The sequence below is a fragment of the Telopea speciosissima genome, chromosome 1 (genome assembly GCF_018873765.1).
Source record: "Telopea speciosissima isolate NSW1024214 ecotype Mountain lineage chromosome 1, Tspe_v1, whole genome shotgun sequence".
In the NCBI taxonomy this organism is placed as follows: Eukaryota; Viridiplantae; Streptophyta; class Magnoliopsida; order Proteales; family Proteaceae; genus Telopea; species Telopea speciosissima.
The window spans coordinates 59452526-59473672 of NC_057916.1; the positions used below are offsets into that span (position 1 = coordinate 59452526).

General features: G+C 40.5%; 1 non-coding gene across 1 annotated transcript; it reads left to right on the top strand.

Annotated features, from left to right (window-relative positions):
- Positions 1-7279: 7279 nt before the first annotated feature.
- LOC122649207 lies at positions 7280-7386 on the top strand. Its single transcript, XR_006331182.1, has one exon. It is a non-coding gene; the product is annotated as a small nucleolar RNA R71 (small nucleolar RNA).
- Positions 7387-21147: the final 13761 nt, after the last annotated feature.

The following is a 21147-nucleotide window of genomic DNA, read 5'->3' on the forward strand; positions in this document are numbered from 1 at the left end:
TGAGATTAAGAGTTTAGATAGTAAAACCTGGATGTGCTTGCATGAATGTAATTGAAAAGCTTGAATACTTGCATAAACTTACCATGGCCTCCTCTTCTAAATCTTCAAGTCTTGTCATCAACTTAAGAACTTAGACTAGAAGGCTTAAAACCTAAACTAGAATTAAGAAATTACAACCCAATTGAAGACTTAAATTGAAATTAAAGCATAAACTAAACCTATTATAACCATTAACTAAAAATCATAAAAGCAAACTAGAACTTAGAAAAGCAAAAAATCACAAATTAGAAGGAGAAGAAGAGAAGAAATTTCACTAAGTGAATGAGCAATTTTTACAAGAGAGGTAGGGGGTATTTATAGGTGGAAGAGAGGAGAAGAGAGAAGATGGAAGTGTAGGAGAAATATTCCCTAAGAAAAGAGAATATTCGCTTTTCTTTCCTCTTTTACAATGCCTTGAATCCTAAGAAAAAAGAAGAAGAGAAGATTGTTTACATAGACCTTCTATTTCTAGAAAAATAAACTTTCAATTCTAACAAGTGCTTCCTTTTCTTTGTAGATATCTTCTCCAAGCAATAAAATCAAAGCATCTTTGATTTTTCAACCTTCCATAGATGAGAAAATATAAATCTATCACAAGTAGAATTTCAGAAGTGCCCTTGAGAAGTTGGAGGAGAGAGAGAGTAAGGGTGATGACTAGGATTCCTTTAAGAATAAATAAAATACCCATTCTATCCTTCAGAAAACGTGGAGCATGGGGTGCTTATATAAGCCTCACCATTGTGTTCCTTGCGAAAAATCATCCAAAATAGACCCAAATTTCGTCCAATTCGGAGTTGAGGAGCCCAAGATATCTCAAGTTGAAGTTAGACTGTCCAGAGCCTTCCAAATGGAATCTTTCGGGTACAGTAAAGTAACTTCTGATAATTGCATTAAGGCTCCTGAAATCCGAACTTCAGCTTCACTTTGTCCCCGTCCGACTGTTAATAATTATAAATAAACCCTTACAGACCATTTTCGCGCGTCGTTACGGAAACGGCCATAACTTCTTCGTTTCAACTCGGAATCAAGTGCCGTTTGAACAGTTGCGAAACTGACTCGATGGGCTAAGCATCCATACTAGTAACACCTCTAAAAAACTTAAAAACATCTCTTTAGCATCATTTCCTCCATTTTCACAATAATTCACCTAAACCCTGAAAAGCACAAGAAAGCACCAAGTAACTTTGTCCAATGTGGTAAAATGTATGGTTTATGCTCTAAGATTTCACATATAAATGTGCTCATCAGATTCCCCCACACTTGAACGTTACTTGTCCTCAAGTAAAACAAAAGATAAACTAACCTAGAATGCAAAAAAAAACATCCTAACTCACTTTCGTAGGAATCATGGTTGCACTTAGCATGTGCAACAAGCCTTTCAACCCCTAGGTTACCCCTAATGGACGAGTTGTGTCTCATGGGTGTTTGCAGTGAATATACACCCAAAATTCAATAAATAAAAAAGAATGACGTAAATTTTTCTCATGGCATAAGTAAGATAGGGCACACAATCTCAAAGAAGTACTCAACTAAAGATTAAGGAGCCAAAGGTTCCCCCACACTTGAATTTTATTACCCCACATCAATTCAAGTAACAAGCATGTATCAAGGTCAAGGGATCTCCTCGTATTTTTTTAACACTACTCACCTTCAAGTAAACCACTCATAGCACTGATGGAACCAAAGACTTAGGCATTGAGTATTTTTTACCATACTTTTTTTTCCAGGCATTAAGGCAAAAGCTTTTTTTTTTTTTTTTTTCTTTCTCAAGAACAAACTCTTTTTCTACTCTACTACTATTCTCTGAATGACATGGTGGAGCATACACCAGACACCCAAATACTTGGTAACTTTGCTTTTTGCATGTATCCATAAGACATTGAGACATTGATGCAAGAGTTTTTTTTTTTTTTTTTTTTTTTCTTTTTTGACTTTCATGCCTTGCCACAAACAAATTGGTCTCAACTACTAGCCAAAAGATCAAAGGGGTCCATAAACACATAGAGGAATCTAACCATCACATGAAGTAGCACTCATATTTTCAAACTCAATCCCCATCATCGGATACAAACCAACTACCATCCTTGAAAAGGGATTTTTTTATTATTTCGCATGCTAGGGCACCTAATTCCCTCTCACTCTCGCTTTGCAAATCGAAGAGAGTTATGCACATAACCAAAAACTATCGCCACAATCAAAATTCATAAAATTCATAAATAAAGTCCAACACACACCCCCACACTTAATTCATGCAGTGTCCTTAATGCATACAGAAAAGAAAGAATAAGGACAAGGGAGGGGATACATACCAGGATATCAGGGGTCAAGGTAAAGAGGCTCATGGAGATCCATGACCTCTTCTTCAACTGGAGTAGGCATCTCTATGTATGGCTTCAATCTTTGGCCATTGACCTTGAAAGTAGCTCCTGTACTTGGATTGAGGGCTTCAACAGCCCCATGAGGATAAATTTTTTGAACAATATAGGGGCTATCCCATCTAGATCGCAGCTTACCTGGAAAGATATGCAAACGAGAATTGTACAACAAAATTTTCTGGCCTACCTCAAAAGATTTTCTCAAAATGTGCCTATCATGGAAAGCCTTGGTTTTTTTCTTGTAAATCCGGGCATTCTCATATGCCTCATTCCTAAGCTCTTCCAACTCAGATAGTTGGAGTTTCCTATGGGCACCTGCAGTGGTAAGTCAAAGTTAAGCTCTTGATAGCCCAAAAGGCCTTATGCTCAATCTCTACAGGTAAGTGACATGCCTTTCCATACACTAGACAGTACGAAGATTGACCAAGATCAATCTTGAAGGCTGTCCTATGGGCCCACAACGCATCTACCAATCGGTTAGACCAATCCTTGCAGTTCAGGTTGATGGTTTTCTCAAGAATTTGCTTCATCTGCCTATTTGAAACCTCAACCTGGCCACTGATTTGGGGATGGTAGGGTGTGGCCAATTTATGGACGACACCATACTTTCTTATGAGGGCCTCAAAAGGCCAATTACAAAAATGCTTGCCCCGATCACTAATGATAGTCCGGGGAGTACCAAAATGGGAGAAGATGTTCTCCTTCAAAAATTTCACAACTACTTTGTGGTCATTGGTTTTACAAGCAACTGCCTCAATCCATTTGGACACATAGTCCACAACAAGCAATATATATAGGTTACCAAAAAAGTTAAGGAAAGGCCCCATGAAATCAATACCCCATACATCAAACACCTCAACCACCAGAATTAGATTGAGGGGCATTATATTTCTCTTAGTAAGACGCCCTAAGGATTGGCATGAAGAATGTGTCTTGCAATAAGTAAAAGCGTCTTTAAACAAACTAGGCCAATAAAATTCACACTGTAAAACCTTGGCCGCAGTCTTATTAGGCCCAAAATGGCCTCCACAAGCTTGATCATGGCAAAAAGATAAGACAGATTGTTGCTCATGATCAGGGACACATCTCCGAATTACTTGATTCGGGCAGGTCTTAAAAAGATAAGGATCATCCCAAAAGAAATACTTAACTTGTAAAAAGAAACGATTCTTATCTTGGGTGGGCCAATGTACAGGTGTCACACCCGTAACCAGATAATTAACAATGTCAGCAAACCAAGGTTCACTAGACACTGCCATCAGATACTCATCAAAAAAATTCTCGTTGACTGGAGAATCAACAGTCAAGGAATTAGGTAGCCGGGATACATGGTCTGCAACCAAATTTTCACACCCTTTCTTATCCCTAATTTTAAGATCAAATTTTTGAAACAAAAGGACCCACCTAATGAGGCGAGCCTTGGCATCTTTCTTCTGCATAAAATATTTGATAGCTGCATGGTCAGTATAAACAATCACATGTGATCCAACCAAGTAGGGCCTAAACTTCTCTAAAGCAAACACAATAGCTAAAAATTCTTTCTCAGTGGTGGTATAATTAAGCTGTGCATCATTAAGAGTCCTACTTGCATAATAAATCACATGGGGCAATTTGTTGATTCTTTGCCCAAGAACAACCCCTATAGCAAAATCAGAGGCATCACACATAAACTCAAATGAAACTGTCCAATTTGGAGCTTGAATAATGGGGGCTGAGGTCAAAGCTTTTTTCAATTGCTCAAAACTATCACGACACTCAGAAGAAAAATCAAATGGGCAGTCCTTTGCCAAAAGAGAGGTGAGAGGTCTAGCTATCTGGCTAAAATCCTTGATGAATCTTCTATAAAAACGTACATGGCCAAGAAAAGATCTAATGTCCTTCACACTCTTAGGTGGTGGTAAATTGGCTATAAGGTCCACCTTAGATCTATCAACCTTGATCCCTTCTTTGGACACAATGTGATCAAGAACTATGCCTTGCTTCACCATGAAGTGGCACTTCTCCCAATTCAGGACCAAGTTCTTTTCTATGCATCTTTTAAGAATCAAAGAGAGATGATGCAAGCAATGAGAAAAGGTAGAGCCATGAATAGAGAAATCATCCATAAACACCTCTAAGAAGTGCTCTACCATATCAGAAAAGATACTCATCATGCACCATTGGAATGTAGCAGGGGCATTGCAAAGCCCAAAAGGCATACGCCGGTAAGCAAAGGTTCCATAAGGGCATGTGAAAGTGGTTTTGTGTTGGTCCTCTAGAGCAATAGGGATTTGGTTATAGCCTGCATAACCATCAAGAAAACAATAATATTCATGGCCAGCTAGTCTCTCTAACATCTGATCAATAAAAGGCAAGGGAAAGTGGTCCTTCCAAGTTGCCGCATTCAATTTCCTATAGTCAATGCACACTCTCCATCCCGTTTGGATACGGGTTGGAATCAACTCATTATTGGCATTCTCAACTACAGTGACTCCTCCTTTCTTAGGCACAACCTGCACAGGACTCACCCATTGGCTATCAGAAATAGGATAAATGATGCCATGATCCAAGCATTTTAGGATCTCTTTCTTGATTGCCTCTTTCATCACAGTATTAGCCCTCCTTTGGGGTTCCCTAGAAGGTTTGGAACTCTCTATTAGATGTATATGATGTTGAACAATGGAGGGGCTAATACCTTTGATGTCAGACATGATCCAACCTATGGCTTCCTTATGGTACTTTAGAAGCTTAATCAACTCTTTTTCCTGAATAGAAGTCAAATCAGAAGCAATAATAACAGGAAGAGTATGATCATGTCCTAAGAAGGCATACTTGAGGTTGGAGGGCAATGCCTTCAACTCTAATGTGGGGGGCTCAATAATAGAGGGTTTGGGAATGGAAGTGGATAGGGGTTCAAGGGTCTCCAAAGGTGGTTGGATGCTCCAGACCTCAGATAAGGGGATATCATCAACACCCTCCAATTCCTGCATACATTCTTGAAATCCTGAATCAAAATCAATCTCAAAGAACGTATCAATATCATTGGGAAATCCTTGAAGCATATGCACCTCTTCATCCATGTCAGACTGCTTGCCCAACCTAAACACATTGAAGTCAATAGAAGTATTGCCAAAAGATAATTTCATGAGACCATTCCTGCAATTGATTAAAGCATTACTGGTAGCTAGGAATGGTCTACCTAATATGATTGGGATTTGGTCCTTGAAGTTGGTAGTGGGTTGGGTATCTAAAATAATAAAATCCACAGAAAAAATAAATTTCCCAACCTTCAACAGGACATCCTCAATCATTCCCTTAGGAACTTTAACCGATCGATCTGCAAGTTGAAGAGTAATTTTGGTCGATTTCAGTTCTCCCAGTCCTTATTGTTGGTAGACATGAAAGGATAAGAGGTTCACACTTGCACCAAGGTCCAATAAGGCATGATCAATAGTAGTATGGCCTATAGTGCAAGAGATGGTGGGGCTTCCAGGATCCTTATACTTGGCTGCTACTGACTGTGAGATTAGATAACTAATGTTAGCAGCCAAGAATGCCTTTTTGGGCACATTGGTGGTCCGCTTTTGGGTGCATAAGTCTTTGAGGACTTTAGCATAAGCGGGAATCTGGACAATAGTATCCAACAAGGGGATATTCACCTGAACCTGTTTGAACACATCCAATATCTTCTCCACAGAATGAAACTTCTTGCTAACCAACCTATTTGGGAAAGGGGCAGGTGGGGTATAAATTCTTTCAGGGTTGGTCTTTTTAACTTCCTCAACAGAATCCTCTTTGGTTTCCTCAACCAAATCATCTGGTATATCTTTAGGTTCATCAGACGAACCTGGAATAGTAGGCACTTCAATGGCCTCTTCAGAAGGGGGAGAGTCAACATGAGTATGAGATGGTAAAGACTGAGGTGCACTAGCCTGTTAATACTCACGGCCACTCCTTAAAGCATAAACAACATTTACCTGTCTGGAGGGCCCTTGGTGCTGTTGGCCTTGTGCACCATTGGTTGGAGGAGCTTGGGTACCTTGCTGAATATGAACATGATGCCTAGGATTTGGCTCAGACTGGCTAGGTAACTTCCCTGTTTCCCTCTCATGCAGGATTGTGACAAGTTGGGTGAGTTGTTTTTCCATGTTATTGTGACTTGTCATGAGAAGAGCTATCTTGTTGTCTATCTCATTCAGCCTTGTTGCCTCTCCTGTATTGGTAAACCCTGGGGGTTGCTGATAAGGTGCAAGGAGAGGAGGCCTAGCAGAATTAATAGAAGGTCTTGGATGAGGACGAGGGGGAAAGGGGTTAGGAGACATTCTTTGGCTTTGTGGTGCATAGTTGGACCTTTGGGCACCAACCTGGCCTTGATGGTTAAAATTGGATGGGCCTGCTTGGTTCCCTTGATTCCATGAGAAATTGGGGTGATTTCTCTATCCTAGATTGTAAGTATTGCTATATGGGTTATTTTGGTAGAGAGCACTTACATTCTCAGTGCTGGAATTGCCCACCAAGGTGTTGGGGCATTCCTCAGAAAGGTGTTCAGGGGTTTGGCACCAACTGCATACCGACACATGGTTGACCTGGTTGACCGAATTAACTAGTTAGACTCTTTAAGAACTATGGACTCCAACCATTTTATGAGGCTGTCAAGTTTGGCCTCCTTGGCTGGCATACCCTCAATGACATACCCCTTAGTGGTCCTTTCAGCCTCTTGGGAAGATTCCCATTCCCTAGTCTTATCAGCCAAGTTGGTTAAGAATGTCCATGCATCATTCTCCTCAGAAAAAGAAGTAAAGCCTGCTGGACATATAGACTCTACAAGTTGCTTGGTCTGATAATCAATACCCTCATAAATAATTTGGCATAGTTGCCACAAGTCAAAACCATGGTGAGGGCATTCTAAGAGGAGGTCCTTGAATCTTTCCATGAATTTAGAAAAGGACTCATGTGGTTTCTGCCTAAACTGGAGGATGTCACTTTTAAGCTTATTGGTCTTGTGAAGAGGAAAGAATTTTCTCAAAAAGACAATGGCGAACTCATCCCATGTATTAATGGAGTTTGTTGGCAGTCCATAGAGCCACTTCTTGGCCTGGTCTTTCAGGGCAAAGGGTATAAACCTAAGCCTAACTGCATCATCAGTCAAATTCTAGACCTTAATTAGAACACAGACCTCCTCAAATTCCCTAAGGAAGAGATATGCATCCTCATTAGCCATCCCATGGAAATGGGGTAGCATGCTGATGAAGTTGGTCTTGAGTTCATAGTTATTCCCTGTAACAATAGGCATATTACTGCATGAGGGTTGTGCAGCCCTGGTGGGGTAAAACCTATCCTTAAGAGTCTTGGGTTGTTGGTCACCCATGGTCAAAGGTGCTAGAGAAGGTGGTCTTCTAATAAGACGATTACTTGAATCACGAGTCCACACCTTAGCCACCTAAACAGATATGAGGTCTCCTTTAGAAAAATTAAAGAAAAATAAAACACTTAAAAAAAAAAACTATAAACAAGAGGGAGCCCAAGGTAGATAGTGCATCTCTATCCCTCAAAAAGCGAAACAATGGTTCAAAAGCTGTAAGGATGCCATATAGGTTAACAGCAAGGGAACCTGTATAGTCTTCTATAGCCACCTACGGGTGACTCCAAATGGATTCTGATGTAAAGTGGAGGACTACTATACGTTTATGTTTCCAACGCTCTCACTATGTCGCTTTCCTGTTATCAAGAGTGGTCATCCAAAGATAAGTCACATGCCAATCCACCCAACCAAGTCAAGATGTAGCGTCATAGGTAACTTAATCCTATGAGGGATACCAAAAGATGGAGGATTGAACCATATGAAGGACTTTAGATTGGACGCACACTATTTGAAACAGAAGAGAAACAAGAAGAGGTTTTCAAAAATTGAATTTTTTTTTTCCAGAAAAAGAAGAGAAAATAATAAACTAAAACACTTCGAACTACTTAAAAATCATATAAATAAAATGGACAATAATCTCCCCGACAACGGTGCCAAAAACTTGTTTGAGTTAAAATAAAACCGCAAGCGTACAGGTCAATCGTAGCTACGGGTCGAACACGAGGAGATATACGCCACTCTATTTAACTAACTTAAAAGTAATGCAAAGTGAACCAAATTAAAGTGTTAAATTAAACTAACAAAAATCAATGCATCCTAACTCATAAGCATCTAACAAAATTAAGGGATTAAATCGGCGTCCTAACACATGAGCATCTAACCTATCAAACTAAAGCGAATTGAAAGGAATAAAAATACAACCACACATACTAACCATATAAAAAAAAAAAAGGAAATAAAAATGCATCCATAAACCACAACCATATAAAATTAAAATAAAAGAAATAGAGGGGGAAGAAGAAGAAGATAGAGAGAGATAGAGGAGATGGAGAATGAGATTAAGAGTTTAGTTAGTAAAACCTGGATGTGCTTGCATGAATGTAATTGAAAAGCTTGAATACTTGCATAAACTTACCATGGCCTCCTCTTCTAAATCTTCAAGTCTTGTCATCAACTTAAGAACTTAGACTAGAAGGCTTAAAACCTAAACTAGAATTAAGAAATTATAACCCAATTGAAGACTTAAATTGAAATTAAAGCATAAACTAAACCTATTATAACCATTAACTAAAAATCATAAAAGCAAACTAGAACTTAGAAAAGCCAAAAATCACTAATTAGAAGGAGAAGAAGAGAAGAAATTTCACTGAGTGAATGAGCAATTTTTACAAGAGAGGTAGGGGGTATTTATAGGTGGAAGAGAGGAGAAGAGAGAAGATGGAAGTGTAGGAGAAATATTTCCTAAGAAAAAAGAATATTCTCTTCTCTTTCCTCTTTTACAATGCCTTGAATCGTAAGGAAAAAGAAACAAAATAGAAAAAAGAAGAAGAGAAGATTGTTTACATAGACCTTCTATTTCTAGAAAAATAAACTTCCATTTCTAACAAGTGCTTCCTTTTCTTTGTAGATATCTTCTCCAAGCAATAAAATCAAAGCATCTTTGATTTTTCAACCTTCCATAGATGAGAAAATATAAATCTATCACAAGTAGAATTTCAGAAGTGCCCTTGAGAAGTTGGAGGAGAGAGAGAGTAAGGGTGATGACTAGGATTCCTTTAAGAATAAATAAAATATTCATTCTGTCCTTCAGAAAACGTGGAGCATGGGGTGCTTATATAGGCCTCACCATTGTGTTCCTTGCGAAAAATCACCCAAAATAGACCCAAATTTCGTCCAATTCGGAGTTGGGGAGCCCAAGATATCTCAAGTTGAAGTTGGACTGTCCAGAGCCTTCCAAATGGAATCTTTCGGGTACAGTAAAGTAACTTCTGATAATTGCATTAAGGCCTCTAAAATCCGAACTTTCGCTTCACTTTATCCCCGTCCAACTGTTAATAATTATAAATAAACCCCTACAGACCATTTTCGCGCATCGTTACGGAAACGGCCATAACTTCTTCGTTTCAACTCAGAATCAAGTGCCGTTTGAATCGTTGCGAAGCTGACTCGATGGGCTAAGCATCCATACTAGTAACACCTCTAAAAAGCTTAAAAACATCTCTTTAGCATCATTTCTTCCATTTTCACAATAATTCACCTAAACCCTGAAAAGCACAAGAAAGCACCGAGTAACTCTGTCCAATGTGGTAAAATGTATGCTTTATGCCCTAAGATTTCACACATAAATGTGCTCATCAAGGTCCTTGAATCTTTCCATGAATTTAGAAAATGACTCAAGTGGTTTTTGCCTAAACTGGAGTATGTCACTCTTGAGCTTATTGGTCTTGTAAAGAGGGAAAAATTTTCTCAAGAAGACAATGATAAACTGATCCCATGTGGTAATGGAATTAGTAGGCAGTCCATAGAGCCACTTCTTGGCCTGGTCTTTCAGGGCAAAGGGTATAAACCTAAACCTAACTGCATCATCAGTCAAATTATGGACCTTAATTAGAACACAGACCTCCTCAAATTCCGAGAGGAAGAGATATGCATCTTCATTGGCCATCCTATGGAAGTGGGGTAGCATGCTAATGAAGTTGTTCTTGAGTTCATAATTGTTTCCTGTAACAGGTGGTAAGTTGATGCAAGAAGGCTGTGCAGCCCTAGTAGGGTAAAACCTATCCCTAAGACTCTTGGGTTGTTGGTCACCCATGGTCAAAGTTGGGGTTAAGGGTAGTGGAGAAGGTGGTATTCTAATATGACGATTAGATGAATCACGAGTCCACACCGTAGCCACCTAAACAGATATGAGGTCTCCTTTAGAAAAATTAAAGAAGAATAAAAGACTTAAGAAAAAAATACTAAAAATAAGAGGGAGTCCAAGGTAGATAGTGCATCTATCCCTCAAGAATCGAAACAATGGTTCCAAAGCTGTAAGGATGACATAGGTTGACAGTAAGGGAACCCGTATAGTCTTCTATAGCCACCTACGTGCGACTTCAAGTGGATTTTAACGTAGGGTGGACTACTATACATTTTTGTCTCTAAAATCACTCACTATGTTGCTTTCCTGTTATCAAGAATGGTCACCTCTAAAGATAAGTCACATGCCAATCCACCTAATCGAGTCAAGATGTAGCGTCATAGGTAACTTAATCCCATGAGGGACACTAAAAAATGGAGGGTTAGAGCATATGAAGGACTTTAGATTGGGCGCACACTATTTGAAACAGAAGAGAAACAAGAAGAAGTTTTCAAAAACTTTTATTTTTTTCGAAAAAGAGGAAGAGAAAGAGAGTAAATTAAAGCACTTCGAACAACTTAAAAATAAGAAAAATAAAGTGGACAATAATCTCTCTGGCAACGGCGCCAAGAACTTGTTTGCACAAAATAATAACTGCAAGCGTATGGATCAATCGTAGCTACGGGTCAAACTCAAGGAGATATACGCCACCATATTTTCCTCACTTTAAAGTAATGCAAAGTGAACCACATTAAAGTGTTAAATTAAACTAATTAAACTAACAAACTAACAGATCCTAACTCACAAGCATCTAACGAATTAAATTGGCGTCCTAACACATATCCATCTAACCTATCAAACTAACGCGGATTGGAAGGGATAAATTGCAGCCACACACCACAACCACATAAACAAAATAAAAGAAGAAGAAGGAGAATGAGATAGAAGAAGAGAGAATGAGATAGAAGAGAGGGAGAATGAGTTTAAGAGTTTAGAGAGTAAAAACCTAGATGTGCTTGACACGAATTGAAATTACTTGCATGAATGTAATTGAAGAGCTTGAATACTTGAACAAACTTTGCATGGCTTCCTCTTCTAAATCTCCAAGTCTTGTCATCAACTTAGGAACTTAGACTAGAAAGCTTGAAACTAAACTAGAATTATTACAACCATATTGAAGACATAAAATTAAAGCATGAATCAAAAGCATTACAACCATGAAATAAAAATCAAAAAAGCAAACTAGAACTTAGAAAGCCAAAAACTAGAAGAAGAGAAGAAATTTTACTAAGTGAATGAACAACTTTACAAGAGAAGAAGGGGAGTATTTATAGGGGGAAGGGGAGAAGAAGAGAAGAGAGAGGGAGGGCCCTCTAAAAAACATGGAGAGGAGAGAGAGAGTGGGAGAGTTAAGAGAATATTCCCTTCTCCTTCCTCCTTTACAATGCCTTGAATCCCAAGAAAAAAGAGAAAAATAGAAAGAGGGAGAGAAGAGAATCCTAGCTACATAAACCTTCTATTTCTAGAAAAGTAAATTTCTAATTCTAACTTGTGCTTCCTTTTGGGTGCAGCCCAATAAAAATCGTGGACAGTAGTGGGCCTTCAAAAATAATGGAATCTAGTGGCATTGTGGGTCCCTCCATGTGGGTAGCAGTCCTTCTCTCTCTTCAAGAATGAAAAATTGCCGTAACGGTCCTGTACTTGCAGTAGATCTCCACCATTGCTTAGAGATATCTTCTATAATATCAAAAATGTCCTTGGGCAGTGGCAAAATGACTATGGGCTTGCACTACAACTCTTTTCTGACCCATTATCCTTTCCTGGCCTGAAAAGAATAATCGAGTGCATGGTGGCCTAAACGAATGCGTACTTGCATTCTGTCACGTCCATCTTGCTCCAAATTTAGTCTTCTTTATAGCCATGGAAAGAAAATTGGCAAATTTACGTGTAACTTGGGACATGCAGCTCCCGATAGTCTAGAATAGCCCAAAATAGCCCAAAACCTAAAAAGCACAAGAAAGCACCAAAGTAACTCTGTCCAATGTGATAAAATGTATGCTTTATGCCCTAAGATTTCACACATAAATGTGCTCATCAGCATGAGAACATGGAACCCCCGATGTCGGAGAATAAAAAGAAGTCCAAGTGTCAATATTGTGGGAAGATGCTAAATTCTAAAGCGGTCACTAGATACAGCAGCATTCGGCTGGTGGCTATAAAGATGTTCTCAAATGCACCAATATTCCTTATGAGGTGCAACAGGCCATAACAAAGCACTTAAGAGGAGGAAGAGAAAGGAAAGCTGAGAGGGAAAGGCAACAAAGAGAGTTTGATGAGGCACTGCTAGAGAGGCCTGGTGTAGAGGTCATTGGAGATGATACTGGATATAGACCTCCTCCTGATGAGTTCCAATCAGAGGCTGGGTGGAGAATCTACCAACAGACTTTGGCAGCTAGTAGACAAAGTTTGCATTTTGAGAGTATGACAGCATAACAGGCAAGAGGAGCTAGTAAATCTGGCTCAGCTGCACCAAAGGCAATGCAACAAGATGAGAGGAAGAGAAGCACAGGACAGAATCCCCAGATCCCATGAACCCCAGTCCAACCACGAGTACATTCCCCAAATCCCATTCTTTAGCAGGATCCATTTATATTCAGGTAACAAGATGCCTACCAACCAACCATCCTGCAATGTATTATAGTAAACAAGATGAAGCACGAGATACCTTCAGCAAGTTCATGTTCTATAATAGCATTCCCCCTAATGTAGCACAGGGAACAAACTATCATGCATTCCTTGAAGCTACAGGGAGGGCTGGCGTAGGATGGAAGGGGTCCACACCATATGAGCTAATGAATGTATATTTGCCTAAGGAGAAGGAGCTGTAAGAGTACATTGAGATTCTGAAGCCAAGGTAGGAGACGTATGGGGTTACTATTATGGTTGATAGTTGGACTGTACCTACTAGACAGTCCATTATCAATTTCATGGTGAGTTATAATAGAAATACAATATTCTTGAAGTCTTTGGATGCATCGTAGGAAATAAATGATGCACCATATTTGCATAGGGAACTGAAGAAAATGGTTAAGGATGTAGGACCAAAGAACGTTATCCAAATTGTGACGAATAACGGTTCTAACTTTAAAAGGCTAGGCAGAAGTTGATGAATAAGAAGAGAAAGAGGATCCACCTCTTTTGGACTCCATGTGTAGCCATTGATTTAATGTTGAAGGATATGGGGAAGAAAACTTTGGTGGCAAGTGTGGTCAGGAGGGCAAGACAAGTAACCACAATTGTATATAACCATGGTTATGCATTAGCCATGCTGAGGAAAAAATGCAATGGTGATTTAGTGAGGCCTGGTGTAACTTGATTTGCCACCCATTACATTGCATTGAAGAGCTTGCAGATGGAGGTGGTGGGTTTAAAGTCTATGTTTGCAAGTGAACAGTGGTTTGGTTGGCAGGGGTCTAGTTCAGAAGAAGGGAGGGCAACAAGAGATCATTACAAGTGACTTATTCTGGTGTGACTTGAATAAAGTTGTTGCTATATTACAGTCAGTAGTGGCAGTACTAAGGATGGTTGATACAAAGAAAAAGCCTACCTTGACTAACATTTATGCTGCCCTTTAGAAGATGGAGGAAATGGTCAGAGTTGTGATACCCCGGAGTGCAAGGGCATACACTAATATAATTGATGATCGATGGAAGAAGCACATGAGTCATCCATTGCATAAAGCTAGTGAGTTCAACACTTCAACATACTTCACATTTTACATGAGTTTTTACATTTACATATTCAAAACTCAAGAACATTAAGTCACTAATAAGTTATATTTGTGGTTTCCACTTTACCAGCATACTATCTAATTCCAAAATATCAGTACTTATATAATCTTGGGCTAAATACAGAATTGCTAGAGGCGGTTCAAATGCTATTGAGAAGTTGGAGCCCAATGCATCGACATAGGCTGAGGCAAATGAAGAGGTGAGAGTATGGGTGTTACACCCGCACCCCAAATATACCCTTATATACAGGGGTAATCCAGACCTTACCCAATGGGTAATGCCCTATGGCTATGGTCAACACTAATGACTTTGAACTGAAAATACCTTAGAAAGATTCCCCTTTAAGACTTGGAAGTGTGGGCCAAAGCCCCACAACTTTCCTTGAAGTTTGGGTCATGACAGCAGCACCAGAGTTACGAACGGACTCACTCTTGTTGAATCCACTCGAGGATCCGCTCATGCTGTCATTAGCCTTTTTGGATTATTTTTCTGTGGGACCCACATACCCGTGTCCCAGATATCCTAATTAAACCTTTGGACCATATGGACCCCTAACCTCACCATTGCTTGGTTGAGTGGGCCCTGAAGTAGGGCCCACAAGGTTTAACTAGGTGAATAAAAGGTTTATACACCCTAGCCTAGGCCAAATAGACCCTAGTGGACAATTGAGTCCTATGGACTTAGGGTGCACCCCAAACATGACCTAATGGATCTAATGGTTATACCTAAGGCCAAACAAGCCCTAAGACCTAGACCAAAACCCATTTAAAGACCTAGGGCCACTAAGTGATTGGGGGTACCTAAACCAAACACACCCTAAAGCCCATCTAACCCCTTAAAGAATACCTAAACCCCTCTCATTCACTTATCTCTCCCCCTCCCCCATAAACCGCGGAGGAGAAGAGACAAGAGAAAAGAGAAGGAGGAAGAGGAAGGAAGAAGAAGGAGAAGTAGAAGAGGAATAGGAGGGGAAGGGAAGAATGCGGAAGCCATGCAAAGATGGCTGGTAGCTCCACACCTCCTCCCCAGTTGGCTGGATCCAAGGGAGAAGAGAAAGTTGAGGAGAAGAGATGGAGAGAGTGGCTGGAAAAAGGAAGCTCACCAAGGTAAGCTCCCTCAACCTAGCTCTCCCTCATTCCTCTTTGATTTTGATGGTCTCTTGAGCTAGGGCTCGCCTAGGGCTCCATTTGAGACTCAAGGTGAAGCTCAACCCTAGTTGGGAGCTCTAATAAATGCTGACCTAGGCCTCTAAGTGCTATAATTGCAGCCATGGCCAATGAACCCTGGTTTGAACCTTGAATCCCAACCCATGGACCAATGTGAGACCCAGACCTTGTAGGATCTTAGATCCTTGAGGTGAGCCTAGGACCTAGTGACCCTAGGAAGGCTTAGACACCTTTCCCTTGTTCCTGAGGTACTATGGAGCTCTAAGCTTCAAGCTAGAGCTAAAGCCCTCTGCAATCTCGAAAGAGACTGCCGACAGACGAACGACCAGATCCATCTATCGTGAGACCGCCCATCAATCCACCCAGTATAAACCCTGTGTGTTGGCCTGAGCGGACGAAGGCACGGATTCACTCTATTTGTCTCTGCCCAAAGCCTGTTGCTCTTGGGTCTGTCTCAGGTATCGAACGGATGCAGGGGCGGACCCAAGAAGCACATTTGCCCGATCATCCGCTCCCTTTTATGATTGCCTCAGGTGTCGAATGGATCAACGAACGGATTCAACCAAGAAGTTCCGCTCGTGGGTCCGATCGCTCTGTTTTCAACTTTTGGCCAGAACAGAGTCAGGGGCGGATTCACCTTTGCTAAGACCGCCCATGAGTCCGCTTGTGCTGTCTTGGTTGAAACTTAGTTTTAACCTTATGAGCCCAGTGTGGGACCCTTCTATACATGCTTTAATGATTGTTTTTGTATTCCTAGGCTACCCAACTCTATGGTTGGCGGGGAGCCCAGGTGAGATTCATGTCAACCACACACAGAGGCGTCCGTGTTAGGTGAGTGGGTTCTAGGTGAATTTGTTGGGTTTTATTATTATATAATTATCAATATTAAGCATGCTATTGTATATTTATTAGCATTGTGCGCATTTGCATTGATATCTCAAATGTGATTTGTTATGAATGTGATAGCATGCTCACCATTGTATCGGGCTACGGTGTCGGGTGTGTCGGTACCGAAACCCCAATTTATTTAATTATGAAAACTGTTATATGTCATCCTAATCTGTATGTGTCGTGCCATGCTGGAACTCGGGTATTAGATGGAATGGGATGTTGATGCACCCGGAATACCTCTCAGGATGATAAGACCCTGCATATAGTATATCTACGGCTAGGATGCTTGTTCCCTTATGCTACGACCCTTGCCAATAGGGGTTTATGTGTTGGATAGTCTGAGCACCTACGGTCTGTGGAGGTGGGAGAGGTCAGTGCAGGGGTAGTGATGGCTATCGGGGTTTGCCACTGGGTGGTCATGATGGCTTCTATTGGTGCAGGTCCTTTCGTGATAATTGAGGTCTCACTGGGCTATAGCATAAATGATCCTCAGTGTTTTCCTAGTTATCATAGTAGCATATACTTGACCGATAGAATTGTGCGTTAGGTGAAAAATGAATCTAACATTGGCATGCATTATTCTGATTGATATTGATTGTATGGTGTATGTGCATTCCCCTTTGCTCCCTCACTAGCTAGTGTAGCTAACCCCGTTGCGCAACCCCTTTTCAGCAAATTATGCAGGAGGTACTACTTAGATGAGCACCGTTGGATGCGAATCAAGTGGGGCCAGAGGTAGTGACTTGGATGTAGATGTACACCCAAGATTGGTGCCCTTAGGGCAATTAATTGTAATTTTATTATTTTTTGCTTCATCCCCACATGTATGTATAAACTGTATGTCTATGTATAGGGAGAGTAATGAATGGTTACTTATGTTAGAATTGTAATATGTGTTATCATTAGAGAACCGATGCTCTATAATTTCACATGATTTAATTTAATTTCACTTCTGCTAACTCTATATCTGGAACGGTTTATTCCTTCTTGTACGTTCCTTTCTGTTATCAAGATGTGATGACAGGGTGGACTGTGGCTCGGGACACTGTATCTATGATCTTGGTAGGTGTTGGGATGATGTGTAATTGTCCCAGTCATACCCCTATGTGGCAATATTTATTACATCGGGATAGGGGCGTGATAATGGGACTTGGTAGTAAGTAAAGGAATGTAATTCCTTAATTTATTATACTGTGTACTAATTAATAAGTAGTAAATACAAATGCAAGACATGTTTGAATTTTGAAATGAAAACATATCCAATACTTCAGAGAAGCCACAACAAGTTTCAGTCAAAAAGCTGCAGTGGAGGGTAGACTAAAGTCAGACCCTAGTAGGTGGTATTACATTTATGAATTATAATTTTATCCCATTAAGATATACATATTTATAATATTCTATATTTGTACTGCAACCGACTAGTGGGTGCTTTATGGTGTAATTTCACCCAACCTAAGGAAAATAGCAATGAGAATGCTCGCATAGATTTTTTTCATCCTCCGGATGCAAGCGCAACTGGAGTACATTCTCATTGATCCAAAAGAAGAGGAGGAACATATTGGGTCGCCAATGATTGGAGCAGCTGGTGTATGTGCATTACAATATGAGACTAAGGATGAAGCACATACGTGAAGGAACAGACACCAATAATAGAGAACCAATCGAGCTAGTAAACATTTTCCAAGAGCACTCTGATGATGATGAGGATCTCGTATTCTAGTGGGTGAGGGATCATGGTGCACTAGAAATGGATTAGGTTGGGGGTAGGCCCGACCCCACCATTGAGACCATAACCAGTACAGATGTTGACGAATATATGTCGGAAGAGGGGCGTGTGCATTCAGAGTCGTCGAGACCTTTTAAGGCTACAACAGAAACTGTTGATGATGATGATGATGGTGGTGGTGGTGGTAGTGGCATGTTGAGTGGTGGTTATTATGATGATCATCATGAGGGGATGCGCGAGCAGTACTAGTATGAGTTGGGGACGAAGGTGGGGCTTGTGCGTTACATAGGTTTACGCATGCCACACAGGGCCAGGATCATGGTGTCCCCACTACATACCAAAGACGCCCGCATCACAAACAGTCACAGGCTCAGGATGATGACATGAGTATGAGGATAATGTTTGAACATTTCGAAAGCATGAGTATAGCTACTACTAGTGAGCGTTAGTCATGGCATACATCTCAGCCTCAGCATGACTATGATTATGGCTAGAAGAGCACCGATTCTGAATATAGTGGTTATGATCAGTTAGGGCAGTCAGCACATGAGTTTGACAATCAAAGCATTGGGTTAGGTTTTGTGGACATATTTCCAATCCCAACCCAGCCACACCCATACATGTCGATGACATTTCAACTGCCTCAGTATGACAGTAGCAGTGAATCTCTCGCCTCATGGCCCTCATCACAACCAACTCTTCTATACCCTAAGATATGAAACTTGGAATATGTTGATAACAACACTTATATGAGTTATGTGGCAACCTATGTGCAGCACTACAACAATACTATAACATGGGAAGACTATGTGGAATGAATACTTGATGTGGTCATATGGCTTGGGATGATGGATGTAATATATTAAACAGATTGATGTATTGTACATTTTTACATTTGTACATTTTTACAGAAGAGGAGGAACATATTGGGTCGCCAATGATTGGAGCAGCTGGTGTATGTGCATTACAATATGAGACTAAGGATGAAGCACATACGTGAAGGAACATACACCAATAATAGAGAACCAATCAAGCTAGTAACCAATTTTCAAGAGCACTCTGATGATGATGAGGATCTCGTATTCTAGTGGGTGAGGGATCATGGTGCACTAGAAATGGATCAGGTTGGGGGTAGGCCCGACCCCACCATTGCGACCACAACCAATACAAATGTTGATGAATATATGTCGGAAGAGGGGCGTGTGCATTCAGAGTCGTCGAAACCTTTTAAGGCTACAACAGAAACTGTTGATGATGATGATGATGATGGTGGTGGTGGTAGTGGCATGTCGAGTGGTGGTTATTATGATGATCATCATGAGGGGATGCGCGAGCAGTACTAGTATGAGTTGGGGACAGAGGCGGGGCTTGTACGTTACATAGGTGAGTATTAGTTTACACATGCCACACAGGGCCAGGATCATGGTGTCCCCACTACGTACCAAAGACGCCCGCATCGCAAACAGTCACAGGCTCAGGATGATGACATGAGTATGAGGATAATGTTTGAACATTTCAAAAGCATGAGTATAGATACTACTAGTGAGCGTTAGTCATGGCATACATCTCAGCCTCAGCATGACTATTATTATGGCTAGAAGAGCACCAATTCTGAATATAGTGGTTATGATCAGTTAGGGCAGTTAGCACATGAGTTTGACAATCAAAGCATTGGGTCAGGTTTTGTGGACATATTTCCAATCCCAACCCAGCCACACCCATACATGTCGATGATATTTCAACAGCCTCAATATGACAATAGCAGTGAATCTCTCTCCTTATAGCCCTCATCACAACCGACTCTTCTATACCCTAAGATACGGAACTTGGAATATGTTGATAACAACACTTATATGAGTTATGTGGCAACCTATGTGCAGCACTACAACAATACTATGACATGGGAAGACTATGTGGAACGAATACTTGATGTGGTCATATGGCTTGGGATGATGGATGTAGTATATTAAACAGATTGATGTATTGTACATTTTTACATTTGTAATGTTTATTTAAGTTGTTTTATATTAATTTTATGATTTGATTACATGCAATTACTAAATTATGTGTAGAATAGGGCTTATTAGTATGTCGTCACCTACCAACCTAAGGTCGGAAGTGAAACTCCTATTTAGACTTTGTTTTTGCAAAATTTGAGTGTTCTATTGTATTTAAATGGCTTGAAATAGGCTGAGTATCAAATTTCAGCCCCAAAATAAGTCTAAAATCCACCGAAACTAGCCATCGAATTGAAAAAATAAATTTACCCCAACTCGCCGAGATCTCTGCCCAACTTGCTTTTTGGCCAGGTCAAAACCTGTACTCGAGACGAGTTCTTCAACCTTGCCTAGGAAGACCCTTTTATGTGGCACACCCTCATTGTTCCAAGTTGTATAGATGATGCTTCTATTCCACCTTGGCAGGTCTTTTTTCTAAATCCAAAATACAATAACAACAACAACAACCATAACCTTATCCCAACTAAATGGGGTCGGCTATATGGATCTGAAGAGGCTACGACAGTAATAGAAATAGGAGAAGTAGAAGGGAGTAAAAAGTAAAAAAAGTTAAGAGTAAAAGGAAGTAAAACGATAAAATAAAGTTACTAAAGCAAAAAGTCTAAGCAGTAGTCAAAGCGGCATCCTAGGAACATCCCCCTATAAGGTGTCGGCTACATGGGTCCTTGTCCTCCAAACAACTCTATCCGCGGTCATACTAGGGTCGAGCCCTACCACATGCATATCCTTTCTTACCACTTCTCCAATAGTCATTTTAGGCCTGCCCCTATCTCTTTTAGCTCCTTCAAACTGAATATGGTCACTCCTCCTTACTGGTCCATCTGTGGGTCTCCGTTGGACATGACCATACCACCTCAAGCAGCTCTCATGGAACTTGTCCTGGATTGGTGCAAATCTCAATTCGGTTCTAATACCATCATTCCTTACTTTATCTCTCCTGGTCTTGCCGCACATCCTC